The sequence below is a fragment of the Bufo gargarizans genome, chromosome 3 (assembly GCF_014858855.1).
Source record: "Bufo gargarizans isolate SCDJY-AF-19 chromosome 3, ASM1485885v1, whole genome shotgun sequence".
Classification (NCBI taxonomy): Eukaryota; Metazoa; Chordata; class Amphibia; order Anura; family Bufonidae; genus Bufo; species Bufo gargarizans.
The window spans coordinates 501,738,989-501,763,129 of NC_058082.1; the positions used below are offsets into that span (position 1 = coordinate 501,738,989).

The 24,141-nt window shown below is 44.1% G+C and overlaps 1 protein-coding gene across 1 annotated transcript in view; it reads left to right on the plus strand.

Moving 5' to 3' along the window:
* The window catches only part of DPH1 (diphthamide biosynthesis 1), a 169,118-nt gene that overhangs the window by 58,268 nt on the left and 86,709 nt on the right, over positions 1 to 24,141 (plus strand). The gene's annotated exons all lie outside the window — the stretch shown is intronic.

Consider the following 24,141-nt stretch of genomic DNA (forward strand, 5'->3'; position numbering starts at 1 on the left):
TTTCACAGCCAAGTGTTTCCTAATTCTGTGAAACAGCTGATGGGTCAAAGTGCTCGCTACACACTTTAAAATATTCCTTGGGGGGGTTTAGTTTCTGGAATGTGGTCACTTTTTGGGGGTATCCACTGTAGGGCACCTAAGAGTGTCTTCATATGCGACATTGCTCCCAATTACCTTTCCAGCTAAATCAGCTCTCCAAAAGCCACATGGTGCTCCTTCCACTCTGAAGCCTGCTGTGCGCCCATACATCCTTTTTTGAGCACATGGGGTGTTTCTATAAACTCCAGATTCAGGGTAATAGATTTTGCATTATATTTGGCTGTTAACCCTTGGAGTGTTGCAGAAAAAATAGATTAACATTTTAAATCTGCTAAAAAAAAGTGTAATTTTCTTTATTTAATTCCCATTTTCCTTTAATTCTCGTGGGGCACCTAAAGGGTTAACAACGTTTGTAAAATCAGTTTTGATTAATTAAATATTTTGACTCAATTTTACCACTGTCATGAAGTACAATATGTGACGAGAAAACATTCTCAGAATGGCCTGGATATGTAAAAGCGTTTTAAAGTTATTACCACGTAAAGTGACATATGTCAGATTTGCCAAATTAGGCTGTGTCCTAAAGGGGTTAAGGTTTACCAACTTTTTAAAGCTATCAGTAAAAATATGTTTGGTTGACCATGTAGCCACTGATGCTCCACTGCTTTTACATCATCACATGAAAATCTTCTTCCCCTTTAAAGGGGATGTCTCACTTCAGCAAGTGTCATTTATCATGTAGAGCAATGGTCCCCAACCTTTTTTGCACCAAGGACCAGTTTCATGCAAGACAATTTTCCCAGGGACCGGGCGGGGTGGGGCTTACGGGGTGGGTGGGGCTTATGCGGGTGCTGGTCGGCGCTGACTGATTCACGCGCATAACAAAACACAAGGTGCATATTAAAATATATAACACTTAATAACGATTACATTTATTATTAAAATGTGACTCAACTCACCATAATGCAGAATCGGTGTGAAATAGGCCTTACTATTACATTGCTCTCTCCCTGCCTTTATTTCAGGCTGACATGGTAACTATACTTTGGCTGCACAACACTGACTAGGGTCTAGTGGTCACTGGGCTCTCCCGCTCACTCCCTCAGTAACTAGCTGAAACTTGATGCCGACAACCCCCTCCCCCCTCGGGCGGCCATGTTTATTTCCATTGGTGGGGCAGTGGGACTTAACCAATCCCTCCCTCACAAGCCCTTTTCAAGCATTTTCATTGGTGGCAGGGGCTGGCCGGCATCACAGTTGGAAGGAACGCTCTCCTTCCTTCCCGCTGTATGGCCGCTCGGTGTGTGTAATGTGTGCGTCGGGCGTTCATGCGCCTGGCGTCTCCACTCCTCTGTATTGCCACGGCCCGGCAAACAATCTTCCAGGGCGTGGCCCGGCGGTTGGGGACCGCTGATGTAGAGAAAGTTAAAGGGGTTGTCCAAGTTATATTTATTGATGACCTATCCTCAGGATAGGTCATCAATATCAGATCGGCCGGGGTCCGACACCTGGCACCCCCTCCGATCAGCTGTTTGAAGAGGAGACTCGCACGGTGTCAGCGCTGCCTCCTCTTCACTGTTTACCTTCTAGCCGTTGCATCTGTAGTGGTGAGCAGGTGGAATTACACCCAAGCCTTCCTATTGAAATGAATGGGACGGCTTGGGTGTAATTACACCTGCTCACTACTGCAGATGCAACGGCTAGAAGGTAAACAGTGAAGAGGAGGCAGCGCTGACACCGTGCGAGTCTCCTCTTCAAACAGCTGATCGGAGGCGGTGCCGGGTGTCGGACCCCGGCCGATCTGATATTGATGACCTATCCTGAGGACAACCCCTTTAATACTAGGCACTTACTTATGTATTGTGATATTTCCTCCTTTTCTGGCTGGATTTTTTTTTTCCATCACATTATACACTGCTCATTTCCATGGTTACGACCACCCTACAATCTATCAGCGGTGGTCGAGCTTGCACACTATAGTTAAAAGGGCCAGCCTCTCTGTCAGTGTCTGTATGCAGCACATCCCTTTGTGTACAAGGACGAACGATCATTTGTCCCCACGCAGTATGGTAATTGTTCCTGTCGTCCATAGGCTCTGGTTTTTGGCCAGATCCTTTGCCCATGTAAAAAGACCTCTACACTTTCTGTCTGCGGAATGTTGGCCTTGTCAGTAAAGGGTTACCGGCGTAGTGTGGTATAACTTCTCTTTTGACCGGTATAGCACTGGCGCTGCCTTTCATTTATTTTTGTTGTGTGCTGGAAGTACATTTATTTTACATAAAAACATTGCATGTGAAGAGAAGATAAGCTGTATGAACAGCTGATGGAAAGGACTGACAGCCGGCAGACTAATGTCACTTGCACTGATGTAGTAAACCCTTTGGCAAATATGTTCTTTTTCTTAAATCCCTTGTCATTTTAAAAGCCGGGTGGCTGACAATCTAGAAAACCATCTCCCTGGTCAGCGCCAGAGTACATTCTGTATTGTGTACTTTTAACTTTTTAACATTTTTTTTGCACCAAGCCAGAAGAGGAAGATGGTAGGATAGCTTCAAATTTTATATATTATCATCTGCTAGAGAGGGAAATAATGGCAACTGCTGAGCAGCCTAATCATACAATAGAGTGGTAATTACCATCAGATAAATATACACCAAGCACTGTACATGATAATAACGGAGCCGCATCTTCATGCTAACTATAATCATACGCTGTATAATACAGCTATTCTGATGAAAGCTTTGCTGGTTGGCAGCCCGGTAAGTTGTAAGGTGCGGCCTCCATGTATCGGACTTGTTTTTCTAGCATATCCCACAGATTCGCAGACAAATTGAGACCAAGGGAAGTTCATGTTCCTCAAACTATCCCTGAACAATTTTTGAAGAGTGCGTTATCTTGATGGAAGAGGTCACTTTTCTAAAGAGGGTGGGGGTTAGTGGAGGGGGCAAAGCGTTATTGACCTGCCAGACTTACTAGAATTTATGCATACGTTATGGCTCAGGTCAACACCAGCCCCAAGCCAGCGTAGATTTGAGTTTCTGGCGCACTCAGTCAAAGATGTACATAATGTATTGAGAGACATCTGACCCTAGCACCAGGAGATGAAGACTAGTGTAGGAAACGTCAGTCTTGATAAATCTCCCCCTATGTTTTTATGACATTTTATATTTTTACTGGTATCTCTTGGTCTGACACTACTTGGATGAACTCTTTCAGGCAGAAGCGCACTATGACCGCAGTCTTTAGGTAGATCTAACCATTGGGCACTACTTCTAAATGGTATAAGTAGGAATAGATACTCTTTAAATAGAAGCAAATAAAGCACAGACAAATATTAAAGGGAATCTGTTACCAGTTTATGCCGCCCTGAGGGCAGCATAAACTGGTGACTTAGACCCTGGTGGGTAGGGCTGCAACGATTAATCGATAACTGGATTCGTTGTCGACGAATCCAGTTATCGAATAATCGCCGATTCGTTGCTATGCGGGCGGGCGGTTTACTTTAAGTCACTGCATCTTTATTTTACCTTACAATTGTGACGCTCCAGTAACAACTAACAGGCAGAGCGGAGGGCGGCGTAACGTCACTTACTCATGTGACGCGCCTGCTCCGCCTCCTTCATTCATAAAGTGGGCGAGGCAGGCCCGTCACGTGAGTAAGTGACGTTATGCCGTCGTCCGCTCTGCCTGTTAGTTGTTACTGGAGCGTCACGATTGTAAGGTAAAATAAAGATACAGTGAGTGATTAGTCTGCTGTGAGCAGCAGGGCCGGGGCTGTTATGGGGAGGGGGAAATCTGTCTATGGCACTGCTATGGGGAGGGGGAAATCTGTCTATGGCACTGCTATGGGGAGGGGGAAATCTGTCTATGGCACTGCTATGGGGAGGGGGAAATCTGTCTATGGCACTGCTATGGGGAGGGGGAAATCTGTCTATGGCACTGCTATGGGGAAAGGGATCTGTGCACTGTTATGGGGAAAGGGATCTGTGCACTGTTATGCCCATAACAGTGCACATATCCCCTTCCCCATAACAGTGCACATATCCCCTTCCCCATAACAGTGCACATATCCCCTTCCCCATAACAGTGCACAGATCCCCTTCCCCATAACAGTGCAACCCACAGATCCCCCTCTCCATAACAGCGCCACCCACAGATCCCCCTCTCCATAACAGCGCCACCCACAGATCCCCCTCTCCATAACAGCGCCACCCACAGATCCCCCTCTCCATAACAGCGCCACCCACAGATCCCCCTCTCCATAACAGCGCCACCCACAGATCCCCCTGTCCATAACAGCGCCACCCACAGATCCCCCTCTCCATAACAGCGCCACCCACAGATCCCCCTCTCCATAACAGCGCCACCCACAGATCCTCCTCTCCATAACAGCGCCACCCACAGATCCCCCTCTCCATAACAGCGCCACCCACAGATCCCCCTCTCCATAACAGCGCCACCCACAGATCCCCCTCTCCATAACAGCGCCACCCACAGATCCCCCTCCCCATAACAGCGCCGTCCACAGATCCCCCCCCATATCAGTGCCATCCACAATTTGTTTTAATATGGCCTTTGAACATAATTTTTCAGGTAAAATCATATAAACCGCTTTGTTTTGTAATTTTGTCGTTTTTCCCGATTAATCGTAGAAATTAATCGGCAACTAATCGATTATTCAAATAATCGTTAGCTGCAGCCCTAGTGGTGGGTCACTTGCTTGAACTGATCCACTCATTTTGCTAAAATTACTGTTCAGCCGTTCCAACGTGGCTGAGTGCTGAAGTTACTTAAAAAGGGACTCAGAGTTTCTGGGTATCTGTCACCAATTTATGCTGCCATCAGATCAGGCAACACTAGTCTGGTGACCAATTCCCTTTAAATCCATAAGTCACATTAAAATTAGGAAAACCTTCCCCAAAAAATGTCACTTTTTCTATTGTAAATTTTGAATTTGTCTCAAATAAAAATAGTTGGTGCACAACCTACGTAGGTGTCTTAAAGAGGTTGTCCGGGTTCCGAGCTGAACTCAGACATAACCTTTTCTTCACTCATTTAACATTTCTGAGTGGCGCATCAGAGCATTTCTTGCTCCGATGCCACCCCTTGCCCTGTGCTACACCGCGCAGGGCAAAGTCTGTTTTCTTTACTGACTTACCAGGTTTCACATGAGTGTGCTAGGTGAAGACTTCTGCCTAGCAGTGATCCCGGTGACATCACCGGCACAAGTGGTCGGTCTATAGTGCTGCCCTAGGCTGTTTTAGAGTGTAGGGCAGCGCTATAGACAACCCATTTGTGCTGGTGACGTAACCGGGATCACTGCTAGGCTGGAGCCTCCACCTAGAATAGTGAGGGTATAAGCAAAACAGACCTTGCCTGCGTGATTCAGCAGAAGGCATGAGGGAGCATCAGCAAGAAATTCTCCAGTGCTCAACTCAGACATGGTATATGAGTGAAGAAGAGGTTACGTCCGGGTTCAGCTCTGAACACGGACAACCCCTTTCAGTGCTTAGTGGCATAACTAAATTAAGTGCTAAGAACATTCCTGCCCTCCTATGTTCTAGTAGTCATAACCTTTTTATTTTTTCTTCAATGTTGCTATACAACACCTTGAATTTTCTGGGAAAAGTTGTAGTTTTTCTAGGTACTATTATGATGTCTATATTATGTATTAAAAATGTAATGATGTGTTAAAACAGCAATTTCAACATTGTTTTTGGGGATTTATAACATGAAGGGTTCAGGCTTTAGCCCATACAGGGACAGGTGGAAGGTGTGTGAGCCTCTTCCTCTACCTCCATGCTTCCTGCTTGTTCCCTTCCAGACCTGTCATCCTTCACACAGACTGAAGAGAGAGCTCAAAGTAAAGTATATGCAGCCCTGCTCTAATTTAGGCAAGATTGTGCCTAGATCCTTTAAAACAAGACTAAGAACACCGTAATAACTGCATTGTAGCCTGAACAGCGGCCCCCTCTGCAGCCACATGTTCTGTTTGAACGTACAGAAAAAAAAGGGGGAGCGTAGCAGCACATTAAAAAAACTGCCTTACTGTGGTGGTGCCCGCAGTGTTGGGTGCCAGTCCGAAGCACCCCCAGCAACAGAAAATTTTTAAGGAGACCGCGGCACTCACAAGTCTTCATTATTCCAAAATTTAATCACCAAAAAAAGCTACGTTTTCGACTAGTGCGGTCTTTTTCAAGCAATATACAAAGTGAATGAGGCAAAATATTTATACCCTCCCATACAAATCACATGATCTAATTAGACATGTAAATCACAAAGCCCCTCCTCTATTATTAATTGTTGCAGACATAACATTCCAATATTCCATCCAATCAAATCTTTCTTGTGTCAATCCCATCCAATCAAATCTTTCTTTTTATAGCAGAGTCCTCTTCACCGGTTCCTCGTCACTGTGTTTGGCTTTTGCTATATAGTGTGCTTTTATAGCTGGGTTGAGGTTCCTCGTCACTGTGTTTAAAGGGAACCTGTCACCAGGATTTTGCGCATAGAGCTGGGGGACATGGCTACTAGATGGCCACTAGCACATCTGCAATACCCAGTCCCCATAGCTCTGTGTGCTTTTATTGTGTTAAAAAACTGTTTTGATCCATATGCAAATGACCTGATATGTGTCCTGTATCCGGAGATGAGTCCAGCGGAAAGGAGCCCAGCACCGCCCCGCGCCCTCCGAATCTCCTCCTTGCTGGCTAACGTCACAGAGCTGGAGCGCTGAAATCTTGCGATGTGCGAGCTAGCGCATGCGCAGTGTCGGCATCATGTTCATTCCCTGTGCTGGCATCAGCACAGGGAACGAACTACGCATGCGCTAGCTCGCGCATCGCAAGATTTCGGCGCTCCAGCTCTGTGACGTCAGCCAGCAAGGAGGAGATTTGGAGGACACGGGGCGGTGCTGGGCTCCTTTCCGCTTGACTCATCTCCGGATACAGGACTCATATCAGGTCATTTGCATATGGATCAAAACTGTTTTTTAACACAATAAAAGCGCAGAGAGCTATGGGGACTGGGTATTGCAGATGTGCTAGTGGCCATCTAGCAGCCCATGTCCCCAGCTCTATGCGCAAAATCCTGGTGACAGGTTCCCTTTAACTTTGCTATATACAGGGAGTGCAGAATTATTAGGCAAGTTGTATTTTTGAGGATTCATTTTATTATTGAACAACAACCATGTTCTCAATGAACCCAAAAAACTCATTAATATCAAAGCTGAATATTTTTGGAAGTAGTTTTTAGTTTGTTTTTAGTTTTAGCTATTTTAGGGGGATATCTGTGTGTGCAGATGACTATTACTGTGCATAATTATTAGGCAACTTAACAAAAAACAAATATATACCCATTTCAATTATTTATTTTTACCAGTGAACCCAATATAACATCTCAACATTCACAAATATACATTTCTGACATTCAAAAACAAAACAAAAACAAATCAGTGACCAATATAGCCACCTTTCTTTGCAAGGACACTCAAAAGCCTGCCATCCATGGATTCTGTCAGTGTTTTGATCTGTTCACCATCAACATTGCGTGCAGCAGCAACCACAGCCTCCCAGACACTGTTCAGAGAGGTGTACTGTTTTCCCTCCTTGTAAATCTCACATTTGATGATGGACCACAGGTTCTCAATGGGGTTCAGATCAGGTGAACAAGGAGGCCATGTCATTAGATTTTCTTCTTTTATACCCTTTCTTGCCAGCCATGCTGTGGAGTACTTGGACGCGTGTGATGGAGCATTGTCCTGCATGAAAATCATGTTTTTCTTGAAGGATGCAGACTTCTTCCTGTACCACTGCTTGAAGAAGGTGTCTTCCAGAAACTGGCAGTAGGACTGGGAGTTGAGCTTGACTCCATCCTCAACCAGAAAAGGCCCCACAAGCTCATCTTTGATGATACCAGCCCAAACCAGTACTCCACCTCCACCTTGCTGGCGTCTGAGTCGGACTGGAGCTCTCTGCCCTTTACCAATCCAGCCACGGGCCCATCCATCTGGCCCATCAAGACTCACTCTCATTTCATCAGTCCATAAAACCTTAGAAAAATCAGTCTTGAGATATTTCTTGGCCCAGTCTTGACGTTTCAGCTTGTGTGTCTTGTTCAGTGGTGGTCGTCTTTCAGCCTTCTTACCTTGGCCATGTCTCTGAGTATTGCACACCTTGTGCTTTTGGGCACTCCAGTGATGTTGCAGCTCTGAAATATGGCCAAACTGGTGGCAAGTGGCATCTTGGCAGCTGCACGCTTGACTTTTCTCAGTTCATGGGCAGTTATTTTGCGCCTTGGTTTTTCCACACGCTTCTTGCGACCCTGTTGACTATTTTGAATGAAACGCTTGATTGTTCGATGATCACGCTTCAGAAGCTTTGCCATTTTAAGAGTGCTGCATCCCTCTGCAAGATATCTCATTATTTTTGCCTTTTCTGAGCCTGTCGAGTCCTTCTTTTGACCCATTTTGCCAAAGAAAAAGGAAGTTGCCTAATAATTATGCACATCTGATATAGGGTGTTGATGTCATTAGACCACACCCCTTCTCATTACAGAGATGCACATCACCTAATATGCTTAATTGGTAGTAGGCTTTCGAGCCTATACAGCTTGGAGTAAGACAACATGAATAAAGAGGATGATGTGGTCAAAATACTCATTTGCCTAATAATTCTGCACTCCCTGTAGTGTGATTTTAGAGCTGGGTTGAGGTTCCTCTTCACCGATTCCTCGTCACTGTGTTTGGCTTTTGCTATATAGTGTGTTTTTATAGCTGGGTTGAGGTTCTTCATCACTGGTTCCTTGTCATTGTGTTTGGCTTTGCTATATAGTGTGATTTTAGAGCTGGGTTGAGGTTCTTCATCACCGGTTCCTTGTCACTGTGTTTGGCTCTGCTATATAGTGACTTTTTATAGCTGGGTCCAGGTTCCTTATGATTGGTTCCTCTTCACTGTGTTTGGCTCAGCTATGTCTATAGGTACTGTATCTTTTTCTAGCTGGGTCCAGGTGAACAGAATCTAGTTATACTCAAAGGTTTTAAAGGGCACCTGTTATCAACTTTATGCTAACCTCACTGAGGGCAGCATAAATTAATGACAGAAATGCTGATGTCAGCGGTGTGTCACTCATGAGCTAAAAGTAAGTGGTTGCTGAGAACCAGCATCATAATCATTGCAGTCCAGGCCTGGAAAACAGTCAAATCTACTTGAGAAGAGTCCTGATTATTCATAATCTCCTGCTCTCCCGTCCATCTGCTGATGGTTGGCAGTTCTCTCCTAGAGAGAAAGGGAGGAAACTTGGTATAAGACTGGCAGTCATCAGCAGGTGGGCAGGAGAGCAGGAATTCATGAATAACCATGACTCTTCTCAGGTGGGCGTGACTCTTTTCCAGGTCCAGTCTGCAATGATTGTGATGTTGGTTCTCGGCAACCAGTTATTTTTGTCTTATAAATGACAGACCACTGAAATCAAATTGCCTTTCTATACTTTATTCTGCTGTTAGTATGGGCAGCATAAGTTTGATGACAGGTTCCCTTTAATAATTTCTGTAGTAAATGTGCTCCCTGTAAGCTGCATGGAGCCTTGTCTACCTGTCTTAAATAATGAGGATATTAATAACGTTCAAAAATATATTCCCGTTCCTTTTCAGAGCTTTAAAGTGCTCTACATCGTATTGACACAATCTGTTTGCATAGTGTTATATTTTTGCCAGCTGTCTTCATTTCTGAAAGTTTCCAAAACTTTTACATGTGTAGTTGCAAAGTTTTAGCTTTTTTTTTTTTTCCAGAAAGATCTTGCATGAAACTGGATTTCCACTTGGTATGGCAAGGTTGTGTATTATTGAATCATGTCTTGCATATTTTCACCCAGAGAAGAGGTTTTACATATGGTTCTGGGGACTGTCATGTAAACATTCCTATCTACCTGTGTCTGTGTCATATGTACCACTCCAAGTAGCAGTCACAGAAGCATGGGCATGGGAGTAGCGTATAGTAGATTAATGCGAGGGGTTTAGGAAAAGAACTGAGAAGACTACTTGCCCCTAACTTTTTCATTATTATTTATAAAAGATAGATTTATTGGGTCATCAAAAGAATCGAGATTGGCTCCTACAATAGTTTGAGGGACTCTAAAGTTTAAAGTGCTTTATACAATCTTGATATAATTATTTGATAGTTGACTCGGCACTTAAACATGTATCTGTAATGAACAGCTTTGTGAGACTAGACCTCTTTAGCTACAATGCATATGAGAGAGCTCTTGGCCAAACTCTTGGACCTCCGACAGCAACATGTTAATAACGGCCAAGATGAGCTGCTTGCAGGCCCTCCTTACAGTTTTAAAGTCCTGGGCTGGGATTAACAGAAGTTTGGAGTGGTAAAAACCTAACGTGCCTGACCTTTCTATGTTCCAGTCGTAGATATTGGGGCACAGTCTCCCAGACCCATTTGATTGGGGAACAATCCTTCTGAGGGTTATCTGGTTGTATATTGCCAATTCTAGGAGAAGGCACGAAATTAAGCTTTAGAAAATTATAGGGAGTCTGTCAGATTATTCAGCCTTACCAAATGACTCCCAGTGCTTGTTAGGACATTTAGCAGCAGGAGAGCAGATACCTTTTTTGCCATTCACAACATTTTAATTTAACTGCGCTTTTATCCATTATGCAACTGCCATGAGTACGGTTCCATTCCCTGGAAGTATTATGGGGTCCCACTGTACCCCGATTGATAGCGCCAGTGTTTCCAGTGTCTCCACAGTCTTCGTTAGTTTTCAGCTTGGTGCATACGTTGTATGTTCCCTGTTGTGGTCAGCAGCCTTAGGCCCCTTTCACACGGGCGAGTTTGACGCACGGGTGCAATGCGTGAGGTGAACGCATTGCACCCGCGCTGAATCCAGACCCATTTATTTCTATAGGGCTGTGCACATGAGCGGTGATTTTCACGCATCACTTGTGCGTTGCGTGAAAATCGCAGCATGCTCTATATTGTGCGTTTTTCACGCAACGCAGGCCCCATAGAAGTGAATGGGGCTGCGTGAAAATCGCAAGCATCCGCAAGCAAGTGCGGATGCGGTGCGATATTCACACATTGTTTCTAGGTGACGATAAGGATGGAGACCCGAACAATATTATTTTCCCTTATAACATGGTTATAAGGGAAAATAAGTGCATTCTTAATACAGAATGCTAAGTAAATTAGGGATGGAGGGGTTAAAAAAATAAAATAAAAAATTAATTCACCTCATCCACTTGTTCGCACTGCCCGACTCGTCTTTTTTCTTCTTCTTTGATGACCTGGGAGGAAAAGGACCTTTGGTGACGTCACTGTGCTCATCACATGGTCCATCACCATGGTGATGGATCATGTGATGAGCGCAGTGACGTCATCAAAGGTCCTTTTCTCCCAGGTCCTCAAAGAAGAAGAAAGAAGACGAGACGGGCAGCGCGAACAAGTGGATGAGGGGAGTTTTATTTTTTATTTTTTAGTTTTTTTTAACCCCTCCATCCCTAATTAACTAAGCATTCTGTAATAAGAATGCTATTATCTTCCCTTATAACCATGTTATAAGGGAAAATAATAAAATCTACACAACACCTAACCCAAACCCTAACTTCTGTGAAATAGTCCGGGTTCGGGTCTGGGTACCAAACATGCCGATTTTTCTCACGAGCGTGCAAAACGCATTAAAACACTTTGCACTCGCGTGGAAAAGGCCTTACAGATGTACTGCGCCTGTGCCAGGCTGAACATGATTAGGTGCATACAGGACATTTTGATGAGTACTGCTACAACATCATAAACACTGGGACTCTTAATCAGCCACAGTGGAGGTCTTGCAAGCGAGACTCGGAGCACCTGCTGGGAATGGAACAACCCTCATGGCTTTTTCAAACTAATTAGCATAATGGCTAAAAGTTTATTTTCTCAGGATTAAAGATGCTGTAAACCACAGAAAAAAGATATCTGTACTCTTATTGCTAGATGCCCTACCAAGCTCTGGCAGTCGTTTAGTAGGTCTAAATTATCTGACATTTAGGGCTTTATTGGCAAACTCTTTTAGTATTTGCTGCCCAAGAGACCTTTCTTTAGTAGCTACTTTTTCTTAGCCTGTCACTAGTGTTTAGAGAGCTCATAAACTTTGAGAATTTATTTTTATGGATAACAATTACTTGGCTATGAAATCAGCCTAACTGCAGTTAGTGTGTAATTATTTCCTATATGTATTTCCTATCATACATCCCATTCTAAGATACATAGTCAATACGTAGCTGGTCTACTGCGGTTTTGCTGCAGTTTTCTAAGAAGTCTTCACATGGAGTTTTCTTGGAGGAGGTTTTGAGGCAGATTTTCCTGGAGTCTTTTCAGCCAAAGCCAGAAGTGGATTTGAAAGGAATCAGAAATGTAAAGGAAGGTCTTAGGCTACTTTCACATCTCCAGTAAAAATATCTGGCAGGCTGTTCTGACTGAGAACAGCCTGCCGGAGTTCATCGGATCCAGCATTGCCAGATTCTACAGTTCACCGCCAAATCCCCATTGACTATAATATAGATCCAGTGGTGATCTGGCCGTTTTCCAGCATGAATGCCGGAAACAGCCCACCGGATCAGACATGCTGGAGAATTATCCTTATACTACTTCTTGTTAGATCCACTTCTGGCTTTCGTTGAAAAACCTGCATGAATGTCTGCCTCAAAACCTCTTCAAAAATACTCTGAGTTAACTTCACCTAGTACTTAAAGAGCATCTATCCTCAGATTTGTACCTAAGAAACCGGCTGACCTGTTCCATGTGCTCTTGGCAGCTGAAGACATCTGTGTTGGTCCCATGTTCATGTGTGCCTGCCCGCATTGCTGAGAGAAATAATTTATATATACAGTACAGACCAAAAGTTTGGACACACCTTCTCATTCAAAGAGTTTTCTTTATTTTCATGACTATGAAAATTGTAGATTCACACTGAAGGCATCAAAACTATGAATTAACACATGGAATTATATACATAACAAAAAAGTGTGAAACAACTGAAAATATGTCATATTCTAGGTTCTTCAAAGTAGCCACCTTTTGCTTTGATTACTGCTTTGCACACTCTTGACATTCTCTTGATGAGCTTCAAGAGGTAGCTACCTGAAATGGTTTTCACTTCACAGGTGTGCCCTGTCAGGTTTAATAAGTGGGATTTCTTGCCTTATAAATGGGGTTGGGACCATCAGTTGCGTTGTGGAGAAGTCAGGTGGATACACAGCTGATAGTCCTACTGAATAGGCTGTTAGAATTTGTATTATGGCAAGAAAAAAGCAGCTAAGTAAAGAAAAACGAGTGTCCATCATTACTTTAAGAAATGAAGGTCAGTCAGTCTGAAAAATTGGGAAAACTTTGAAAGTGTCCCCAAGTGCAGTCACAAAAACCATCAAGCGCTACAAAGAAACTGTCTCACATGCGGACCGCCCCAGGAAAGGAAGACCAAGAGTCACCTCTGCTGCGGAGGATAAGTTCATCCGAGTCACCAGCCTCAATAATCGCAAGTTAACAGCAGCTCAGATTAGAGACCAGGTCAATGCCACACAGAGTTCTAGCAGCAGACACATCTCTAGAACAACTGTTAAAAGCAGACTGTGTGAATCAGGCCTTCATGGTAGAATATCTGCTAGGAAACCACTGCTAAGGACAGGCAACAAGCAGTAGAGACTTGTTTGGGCTAAAGAACACAAGAAATGGACAGTGGACCAGTGGAAATCTGTGCTTTGGTCTGATGAGTCCAAATTTGAGATCTTTGGTTCCAACCACCGTGTCTTTGTGCGATGCAGAAAAGGTGAACGGATGGACTCTACATGCCTGGTTCCCACCGTGAAGCATGGAGGAGGGGGTGTGATGGTGTGGGGGTGCTTTGCTGGTGACACTGTTGGGGATTTATTCAAAATTGAAGGCATACTGAACCAGCATGGCTACCACAGCATCTTGCAGCGGCATGCTATTCCATCCGGTTTACGTTTAGCTGGACCATCATTTATTTTTCAACAGGACAATGACCCCAAACACACTTCCAGGCTGTGTAAGGGCTATTTGACCATGAAGGAGAGTGATGGGGTGCTGCGCCAGATGACCTGGCCTCCACAGTCACTGGACCTGAACCCAATCGAGATGGTTTGGGGTGAGCTGGACCGGAGAGTGAAGGCAAAAGGTCCAACAAGTGCTAAGCATCTCTGGGAACTCCTTCAAGACTGTTGAAAGACCATTTCAGGTGACTAGCTCTTGAAGCTCATCAAGAGAATGCCAAGAGTGTGCAAAGCAGTAATCAAAGCAAAAGGTGGCTACTTTGAAGAACCTAGAATATGACATATGTTTTCAGTTGTTTCACACTTTTTTGCTATGTATATAATTCCACATGTGTTAATTCATAGTTTTGATGCCTTCAGTGTGAATTATCTACAATTTTCATAGTCATGAAAATAAAGAAAACTCTTTGAATGAGAAGGTGTGTCCAAACTTTTGGTCTGTACTGTATATATGCAAATGAGTCTCCAGGAGTAACTGAGGTGTTGCCGTTAACCTAGAGGCTCCACTTTTTCTGCATATGCCACGACCTCTCCACTTTGATGGGGCCAGGCATTAAAAACTTCATCACAACCTGCCCTCTCAATCAAAGTGAAGAGGGTGCGGCAGTTGCAGTGAGAGCTGAGCCTCTAGGTGTAACAGCAACGCCCCTGTTGCTCTTAGAGGCTCATTTGCATATATTAAAACATCCTTTTTTCAGCAATGTGGGCACATATGAACATTGGACCAACACAGATGCCTTCAGCTGCCAAGCGCACATGTAACAGGTCAGCCAGTGTCATAGGTACAAATCTGCTTACAGATGCCCTATAAGTCATATAGTACTTACTTATATACAGGGCCATTTTAGCACATTGATGACCCAGTGCAAAGATTTCATGATTGCTTTTCTTTGTTTGATTAGTATATGTCAGTATAACGAAAAAAAAGTGTGAAATATCGTAGTAAGCTATGTCACATGGCGCAAGGGAGAGCATGGAGTGGGCTCAGGAGCTTAGCGAGATCCATACATGGCGGGTGTTAAAAGTTTAGTAAGTTGAATAAAGTTTTTAAGAATATAAAAAATATTTATGTCTTAGCTCAAAAATAGGGCTGCAGCTATCAATTATTTCAGTAATCAAGTTTTCTACTGAAAAGAATAATTAACAGAACATTTTCTATCAAAACTCATCAGCCCTCCTGCCATCAGTCTCTCCCCTAGGGCCATCAGTTTCCGCTCAGTGCCATTAGCCCCCCCAGTGCCATCAGTTCCCCCTTCTTTGTGCCATCAGTTCCCCCTTCTTTGTGCCATCAGTTCCCCCTTCTTTGTGCCATCAGTTCCCCCTTCTTTGTGCCATCAGTTCCCCCTCCTATGTGCCATCAGTTCCCCCTCCTTTGTGCCATCAGTTGCTCCCCTTAATGCCATTAGCTTCCCTTCAGTGCCATCAGTTGATTCCCCCCCCAGTTCCTCTCTAATACCTTCAGTTCCCCCACCAATGCAATTAGTTCCTCCAGCAGTGCCACCAGTTCCTCCTCCAATGCCACTAGCTTCCTCATGTCATCAGTTGCTTCCCCCCATCAGCTTTCCCTCCAATGCCACCCAGCTCCCCCCACTGCCATCAGTTCCCCCACTCCCCCTCCTAGCCATCAGTGCCCAGCCGCATTGCCAGTGAACTAAAATGTCCTGACGACGTGTGTACGTCAGGATCCAGTGCAGCGCTGTGCAGGCAGGTGGGTGACCACGGAGCATGAGTAATAGCAAGCTCCTCACTCTCACTCCATGGTCACATGGTACAAACGAATCATCGATACAAAAAATTTGCATCGAGGATTTTTTGTGTCGAATTAATCGATTAAGACTACTTTCACACTGGTGTTTTGAATTCCGTTTCAGGGATCTCACAAACGGTTCAAAACGGATCAGTTCAGCCCCAATGCATTCTGAATGGATAAGGATCTGTTCAGAATGCATGAGTTTGGCTCCGTTCTGCCTCCATTCCACCCTGGATGCGGAACACCAAAACGCTGCTTGCAGAATTTTGGTGTCTGCCTGGCGATGCGTCCTGACTTACAATGTAAGTCAATAGGAGTGGATCCGTTTTCACTGACATAATATGGTGCAATAAAAAACGGATCCGTCCCCCATTGACTTTCAATGTAAGTCAGGACGGATCAGTTTTCACTTTGTTCTTCATAATGCAAACGGATCCGTTCTGAACGGATTCAATCGTTTGCATTATAGGTGCGGATCCATCTGTGCAGATACCAGACGGATCCGCACCTAACGCAGGTGTGAAAGTAGCCTAATTCGAGTAATCGTTTCAGCCCTATTCAAAAAAACTTTCTATTTTTCACATCGAGAAAACTATAGACTATAAAAATGAATATAACTGATATTGACACATCCAGCCTATTAAATATCACTTTGTTTATCCTGCATAGTGAATGCTGCAAAAAAAAATTACACAATGCCAGAATTTGTTTTGGATCACCTTTGCCTGTGAAAAAAATGGAATAAAAAGTGATAAAAAAAATTGTATACAAGATGGTAGATATATAGAAAAATAATACAACTAGCCCACAAAAAAACAAGCCCTCACGCAGCTTCATCGATGGGAATTCAAGTTATGGATGGCAGAAAATAGCAACGTAAAGGATCTAAAAAAATTTTTTTTCTTTATTTGGTAAAAGCAGTGAGCCATAAAAACTGTATATAAATATGGTTAGAAAAATGTTGTCATTTTTACTGCAAAGTGAACACAACGAAAATGTAAACCTAAAAAAACAATGGCCAAAACTTTGCAGACCCTTGAATAAATGCATACCTCGGATCAGCGCCTCTAAACAAATACATATCCAGACCATCTAAACCATCTAAGAAGTAGGGAGCATGGCATTTATCCATTGGGTTTGTTTATATCAGGGATGCTCAACCTGCGGCCCTCCAGCTGTTGTAAAACTACAACTCCCATTACGCTCGGCTGTAGGCTGATAGCTGTAGGCTTTCCGGGCATGCTGGGAGTTGTAGTTTTTTTGCAACAGCTGGAGGGCCGCAGGTTGAGCATGCCTGATCTAAACAAACGCAATGGATAAATGCCATGCTCCCCACTTCTTAGATGCCTTTGTTAGATTATCAAGAAGTATTAAGATGGAAAGGAGAATGACTGACTGCAGGCAGACTGCCAAGGGGATTGTTTGGGGTCTGTTACCCTGGAGACACATAGGCCTGCATGTATGCTGCAGGTGGGGGAAAAAAAAAACTAGATTTTTCTGACTGCTTGCAAAGTTGCCTTTTTCTTATTAGATGCATAGAAACAGAAAATAAATGGTTGTGAAGGTGGACCGTCCCTTTAAGCTATGAACACACAGCATCGTATTCTGCTTAGTACAGGCTAAAATTAAAAAAGAAAAGAATTGGATTTTGCCAGATGCTAGAATGCTGCCTGGGCTGGAGAGGAGAAACCGAGCAAGATCTCTGCAGCAGTTTTCACACGCCAGCCTTCAGGGCCAAATTACAAAGCAGCCCTGAGAAAATGCAGAACGGCAGCCATAATTAACGAGCCCTGCAAATATTATTTTACAACCATTTTTCTCCTAAATAGATAACTACTGAAGGATTTCATAATGAAGTATGTGATCCGAATGCACAAGGAAAAAGTTTGAAGCCATTTGTAACATTTTTTATGATATTTTTTTTTCCAGCAGGACACGTTGTACTGCTGATTTAATCATTTTTGATATCTGCTCTATAAAAAAAAAAAACGATGGGGCTGTAGTCTTTGAAGTTGGAGATGTCTTTGTCGATTCAGATAATCGGCTTTCAAAGTCTTCCCACTTGTCATCCGGTATGATTTGTTGCGTTAACTTTCATGTTTTTAGATTACAGGATTTTTTTTTTTTTCCTCTAGCGTTTTTTTTTACGCCCCAGACACGAAAGGGTGAATGAAATGACAGAGGAAGTTGAGGTCTATTATTTATGTGCTCAAGTTCTAATATGCGAAGGGATGTGAAGTGTGAATTCGATTACAATTGCCGAGAACGGTGACAAGGAATGTCTTCTATTGGTGGCAAGGAGGGCCATTTGTGATGGGAAACGCGACCATAACCCCGATGAATAATCACTGATCTGGAAGAGGGAGGCAAAGAGCATGGATGATGATTCCTGCCGTCAAGGCTGATTGCTCTCTGTGCTTGGACCTGCCATAGGCCTAAAAAGGTCAGAGCCTTCAATAGCTACTGATACACCCAGCGTGCTGGGCTGGCCTGCTGGCACGCTGACAGAACAAAGTGGTCTGCAGGGACTTGCGGATCTAGACGGAGAGAACCTCAGTTCAACGCGGCACTATCCACTGGTGAAGCCGGTTTGAAAGAAAGCAGATTATCAGACCCCTGTCTGTGTGCCTTTAAGAAGCGTAAGAGCATCCCTTTCTCCTGGATGAGCACCATTCTCTTTCATGTCTCAGACTTCAAAGGCTGCAGATTACAGTTTCTTTTATCTGAATAGGAACGGTCTCCACCAGAGCTGGTGACTGAATCGGAATGTCAGCTACCTGGCCTTAGGTCCCTTCTGCCCGAGTATTGATGTAACCTTTGCAAACCGGTTCACTCATTGGATTCATTTTGCCAATTGGCCTCTTGAAGAAAGACGAAAGTGATATCTCAGCCGCCTTGTGCAGATCCGTGCTGCTTGTTCTGTTTTTCTTTGACGTATATATCATCAGTGTCATTATCAGACATGTTCTTTCAGTAATGACTGGGGCACTTGGTGTCCATTTTATTTATGCACTATATATAAAAGTAGACAAAGCATGAATTCAAAGTGTTGTTCTTTTGTTTCTTTCCTGCCGAGAGGAATAGAAGGACATGTTTTCTACTCTGTGGCAGGCACATTATGCCCAGATGACCTGGCCGATCTCTCTTGCACTACGTTCAGGCGAACTGAAATACTTTGATTACTGACTATAGTGTACTTGACAAAGGATAGGTCAAGGATTATGTTAGCATGGCTGCTTAGTTGTTTGTGGCATCTTTGTCGGTGACAATTGAAGTGAATGGGAGCTGAGCTGCAGTACCCCAACATGTCCACTACAGAGTAGATGGGGCCTTCTGCTCCAGCTCCATCCACTTTTTTGTGTCCATTTGGCTGCGAAAATCATCAGATCAGTGAGGAGGACGGGTGTTAGACAGACACACCATGGATCTGATATTGATGACCTGTCCTGAGGATAGGTCATCAATATCAACATACTGGAAAACCCCTTTAATGGGGTTGGCCACTTTCTGGCTACTCTTCATCAATGTTTTTGTAAGATGACTAAATGGCACTTGCTAATGTAGCCTTTATTAATATTCTGCATCATTTCTTATATTTCATATGGTATTCTCCCGTGTCAGCCAAGTCTATTGTGCTGTCCACATAGAGGTCTTGTCCATAATATGGCTGCTGCTGGAGGGTCATGTGACCAGGAAAATCACTGCATTCAAAGCTGACATGCACTAAATTCTCAGAATATAGGAGGCTAAGTGAGGTGTCCGGTTACATGACCCTCTATCAGCGGCCATTTTATGGACAGGCCTCCTGTGTGGACAGGACAGAAGATTTGCCCAACAAGGGGACATGATTTATTAAATAAAGCAAACAGCACACAAAATGCTATATACAGTAGTCATATATTGTCATACACATTGGTCAAAAGTAGCCAGAAAGTGGCCAATCCATTAAGGTAAAAAATAAATAGATGCGGCACTCGACAAAAATTTAAATTCTGAAACGGTTTTGTAATCCAGTATAAAACTGACAGGTCAGAGATGCAGAGTGCAAGCAGTTTGCTGACTATATATGGGATTACAATAAAGTGCAGAGAATTTCATTTTGATGAGTTGTTGCCTCTACATATTTAATCTTTTGCCTTAAAGGCTATGTACACCTTTGGGGGCAATTTTTTTTTTTATTATTGCATTTAGGGTAACTCATATCCCCTTGAGGAAGCTAATGCGAAACGTGTGTTGGGGTGTCTGAGACCTTCTCTGGTTAGTATATTACAACCTGCTTTTATCCTCTTGCCTCCATATGTTGGATATGCACTTGGCACTTTATATAGCATGCTGCTGATGTTTGTTATACCCTATCACTGTGAGGCCTCATGCACACGACCGTTGTGTGCATCCGTGGCCGTTGTGCCGTTTTCCGTTTTTTTTCGCGGACCCATTGACTTTCAATGGGTCCGTGGAAAAATCGGAAAATGCACCGTTTTGCAGCCGAGGCCGTGATCCGTGTATCCTGTCTGTCAAAAAAAATATGACCTGTCCTATTTTTTTGACGGACAACGGTTCACGGACCCATTCAAGTCAATGGGTCCGTGAAAGAACACGGATGCACACAAGATTGGCATCCGTGTCCGTGATCCGTGGCCGTACGTTGCTTTCATACAGACGGATCCGAAGATCCGTCTGCATAAAAGCTTTTTCAGATCTAAGTTTTCACTTTGTGAAGACTCATATCCGACAGTATATTCTAACACAGAGGCGTTCCCATGGTGATGGGGACGCTTCTAGTTAGAATACACTACAAACTTTGTACAAGACTGCCCTCTGCTGCCTGGCAGCACCCGATCTCTTACAGGGGGATATGATATCACAATTAACCCCTTCAGGTGCGGCACCTGAAGGGGTTAATTGTACTATCATATCCCCCTGTAAGAGATCAGGGCTGCCAGGCAGCAGGGGGCAGACCCCCCCCCCCCCCTCCCCAGTTTGAATATTGTTGGTGGCACAGTGTGCGCCCCCCATCGGCCCCCCCTCCCTCCCTCTATTGTAATAAATCGTTGGTGGCACAGTGTGCGCCCCCCATCTGGCCCCCCCTTCCTCCCTCTATTGTTATAAATCGTTGGTGGCACAGTGTGCGCCCCCCATCGGCCCCCCTCCCTCTATAGCAGTAACAACATTGGTGGCCAGTGTGCGGCCTCCCATCTCCCCCCCCCTGCCCCCCCCCCGATCATTGGTGGCAGCGGAGTTCCGATCGGAGTCCCAGTTTAATCGCTGGGGCTCCGATCGGTAACCATGGCAACAGGACGCTACCGCAGTCCTGGTTGCCATGGTTACTTAGCAATAGTACAATAGTAGAAGATTCATACTTACCTGCTTGCTGCTGCGATGTTCGTGTCCGGCCGGGAGCTCCACCTACTGGTAAGTGACAGGTCTGTGCAGCGCATTGCTAAAGAACTGTAACTTACCAGTAGGAGGAGCTCCCGGCCGGTCACAGACATCGCAGCAGCAAGCAGGTAAGTATGAATCTTCTACTATTGTACTATTGCTAAGTAACCATGGCAACCAGGGCTGCAGTAGCTTCCTGGTTGCCATGGTTACCGATCGGAGCCCCAGCGATTAAACTGGGACTCCGATCGGAACTACGCTGCCACCAATGATCGGGGGGGGGGGAGATGGGAGGCCGCACACTGGCCACCAATGTTGTTACTGCTATAGAGGGAGGGGGGCCGATGGGGGGCGCACACTGTGCCACCAACGATTTATTACAATAGAGGGAGGGAGGGGGGGCCACACTGTGCCACCAACGATTTATTACAATAGAGGGAGGGAGGGGGGGGGCGATGGGCGCACACTGTGCCACCAACGATTTATTACAATAGAGGGAGGGAGGGGGGGGGGCCCGCACTGGCCGCCAATGATATTCAAACTTGGGAGGGGGCCCTGATCTCTTACAGGGGGATATGATAGTACAATTAACCCCTTCAGGTGCGGCACCTGAGGAGTTAATTGTGCTGATCACAGCCCCCTGTAAGAGATCGGGTGCTGCCAGGCAGCAGGGGGCAGTCATGTACACAGTTTGTAGTGTATTCTAACCTGAAGCGTCCCCATCACCATGGGAACGCCTCTGTGTTAGAATATACTGTCGGATCTGAGTTTCACGATGTAGCTCATATCCGACAGTATATTCTAACATAGAGGCGTTCCCATGGTGATGGGGACGCTTCAAGTTCAAATATACCATCGGATTGGAGAAAACTCCAATCCAATGGTATAAAAGAACTCCAGACTTTACATTGAAAGTCAATGGGGACGGATCCGTTTGAAATGGCACCATATTGTGTCAACGTCAAACGGATCCGTCCCCATTGACTTGCATTGTAATTCAGGACGGATCCGTTTGGCTCCGCACGGCCAGGCGGACACCAAAACGACTTTTTTTTTCATGTCCGTGGATCCTCCAAAAATCAAGGAAGACCCACGGACGAAAAAACGGTCACGGATCACGGACCTACGGACCCCGTTTTTGCGGACCGTGAAAATAAACTGTCGTGTGCATGAGGCCTATGTCTGTTGTTATATGTATTAATAAAGGAGTTACTTATTTTCATACTACCATGTTTGTCGTGCACAATTAATTGTCGAGGCTTGCATTTAGCATTGTAGCGGGTATCGTATTATCGATACCCAATCAATACTTTTGTACTGGTATCGATTCGATACCGGGATCTTACTCCCTCTCCCCTGTGCCGCTGCTGTCACCAATAAGAAGGGGAGGGCTGTGGCCACTGTGCTACCAATGATAACTCACCCATTAATACAAATATAGGCGGCGGGTGCTGGTGTCAGAATCACATAGCCGGTATCCGACCTCTATGACAGGGCGCTGCGATCCGCGGCAGTTAACCCCTCAGGGGCAGCGGCAGAATAACATAGCCGGCACCCGCCTCCTATATTTGTATTAAAAGGTTACTTATCTTCATTGGTGCGGCAGTACCCCCTTCTCTTTTCCCCACCCTAGATCTCTATTAGGGGGATTAGGACAAGGGATGAAAAGTTCCCAGGTTCTAGCCTCTAAGGGGACTAATAGTTATTACTTTTTATTTAAGAGAAGAAAAAAAGTTTAAAAAACAAACACCAAAATATTAAGTTTAAATCGCCCCCTTTCCCAATTTTATATATATATAAACAATAAATAAATAAATAAACATTTCATATCGCTACACCCAAAAACAGTGCGAAGTATGAAAATATAAAAAAAATCTCCTATGCGGTGAAGGCCCGTAACATAAAAAAATAAAAACCACGCAATTCGCCATTTTTTTTGTCACCTTGTCCCCCCAAAAAATAGGATCTGACTGTTCGATTATGGGCAGAATTTTTTTGGTGTTTTATTTTTTTCGCATGGTATCAAATGGTACTGAGTATCGCAATATATTTTTTATGGTATCGAAATAGAATCAAAATTTTGGTATCACAACAACCCTAATTGCATTGTACTCTCTTTGATCTAAAAATATTTTTTGCAATTAGTCTTTATTAAAAGTATTTTTCTCTGCACAGAGCTAAGATGCTCTACTAGCAGGATCTGAATTTTCTGTCTGCTCCATCAGGCAGGGAGCTGACGGGCTCCTTATCTCTGTTCTCAGACCTTATAAACACTCATCAAAGCTCAATCCTTATCATATGGATAAGAATGGGGATTAAATGAGCTCTTAGTAATTTGCAGATGAGGGTTATTTGTTGACCAGCACAAAGTGAAAGTAGGATGTACACAGCTAGAAAAACAGTTAACCCTTTGTGACAGAACGGCTCAATATTTTTAATAAAGACCAATTGGAAAAATGATTTTTAGCCCAAATGAGTAAAATGCTTTAATAAAAAAAAATTTGCCTTTAAGACTAATTGTAGACTTTTATGCTGCACCACTATCAGTAGCGCTATTTTGCACAGCTAGGGTTTCTACGCTTACAGACTTGTTTTATAAAGGGTGGGCCTTAGCAGAAACGGGGTGGAGCTTCTCTGGAAAGGGTTTGGAGCCTAGGATGATGCCAAAAACTGCCCCACAAAACTGGCATAAAATTCAGTCTCTAAACAAGGACTATTGAACGCAAACATCTTTTTTTTTCTGTGTCCATTTTTATATATATTTTTTCTACCTTTATGCACAACGATTCACTTCAATGGGGCATCAAAAACAACGGACATAACACTCTGTGCATTCTGTATGTCCGCAACGCAAATAAAAAAAAATAGAACATGTTCTATTCCTGTCCGTATTACGAGCAAGTATAGGACTCTT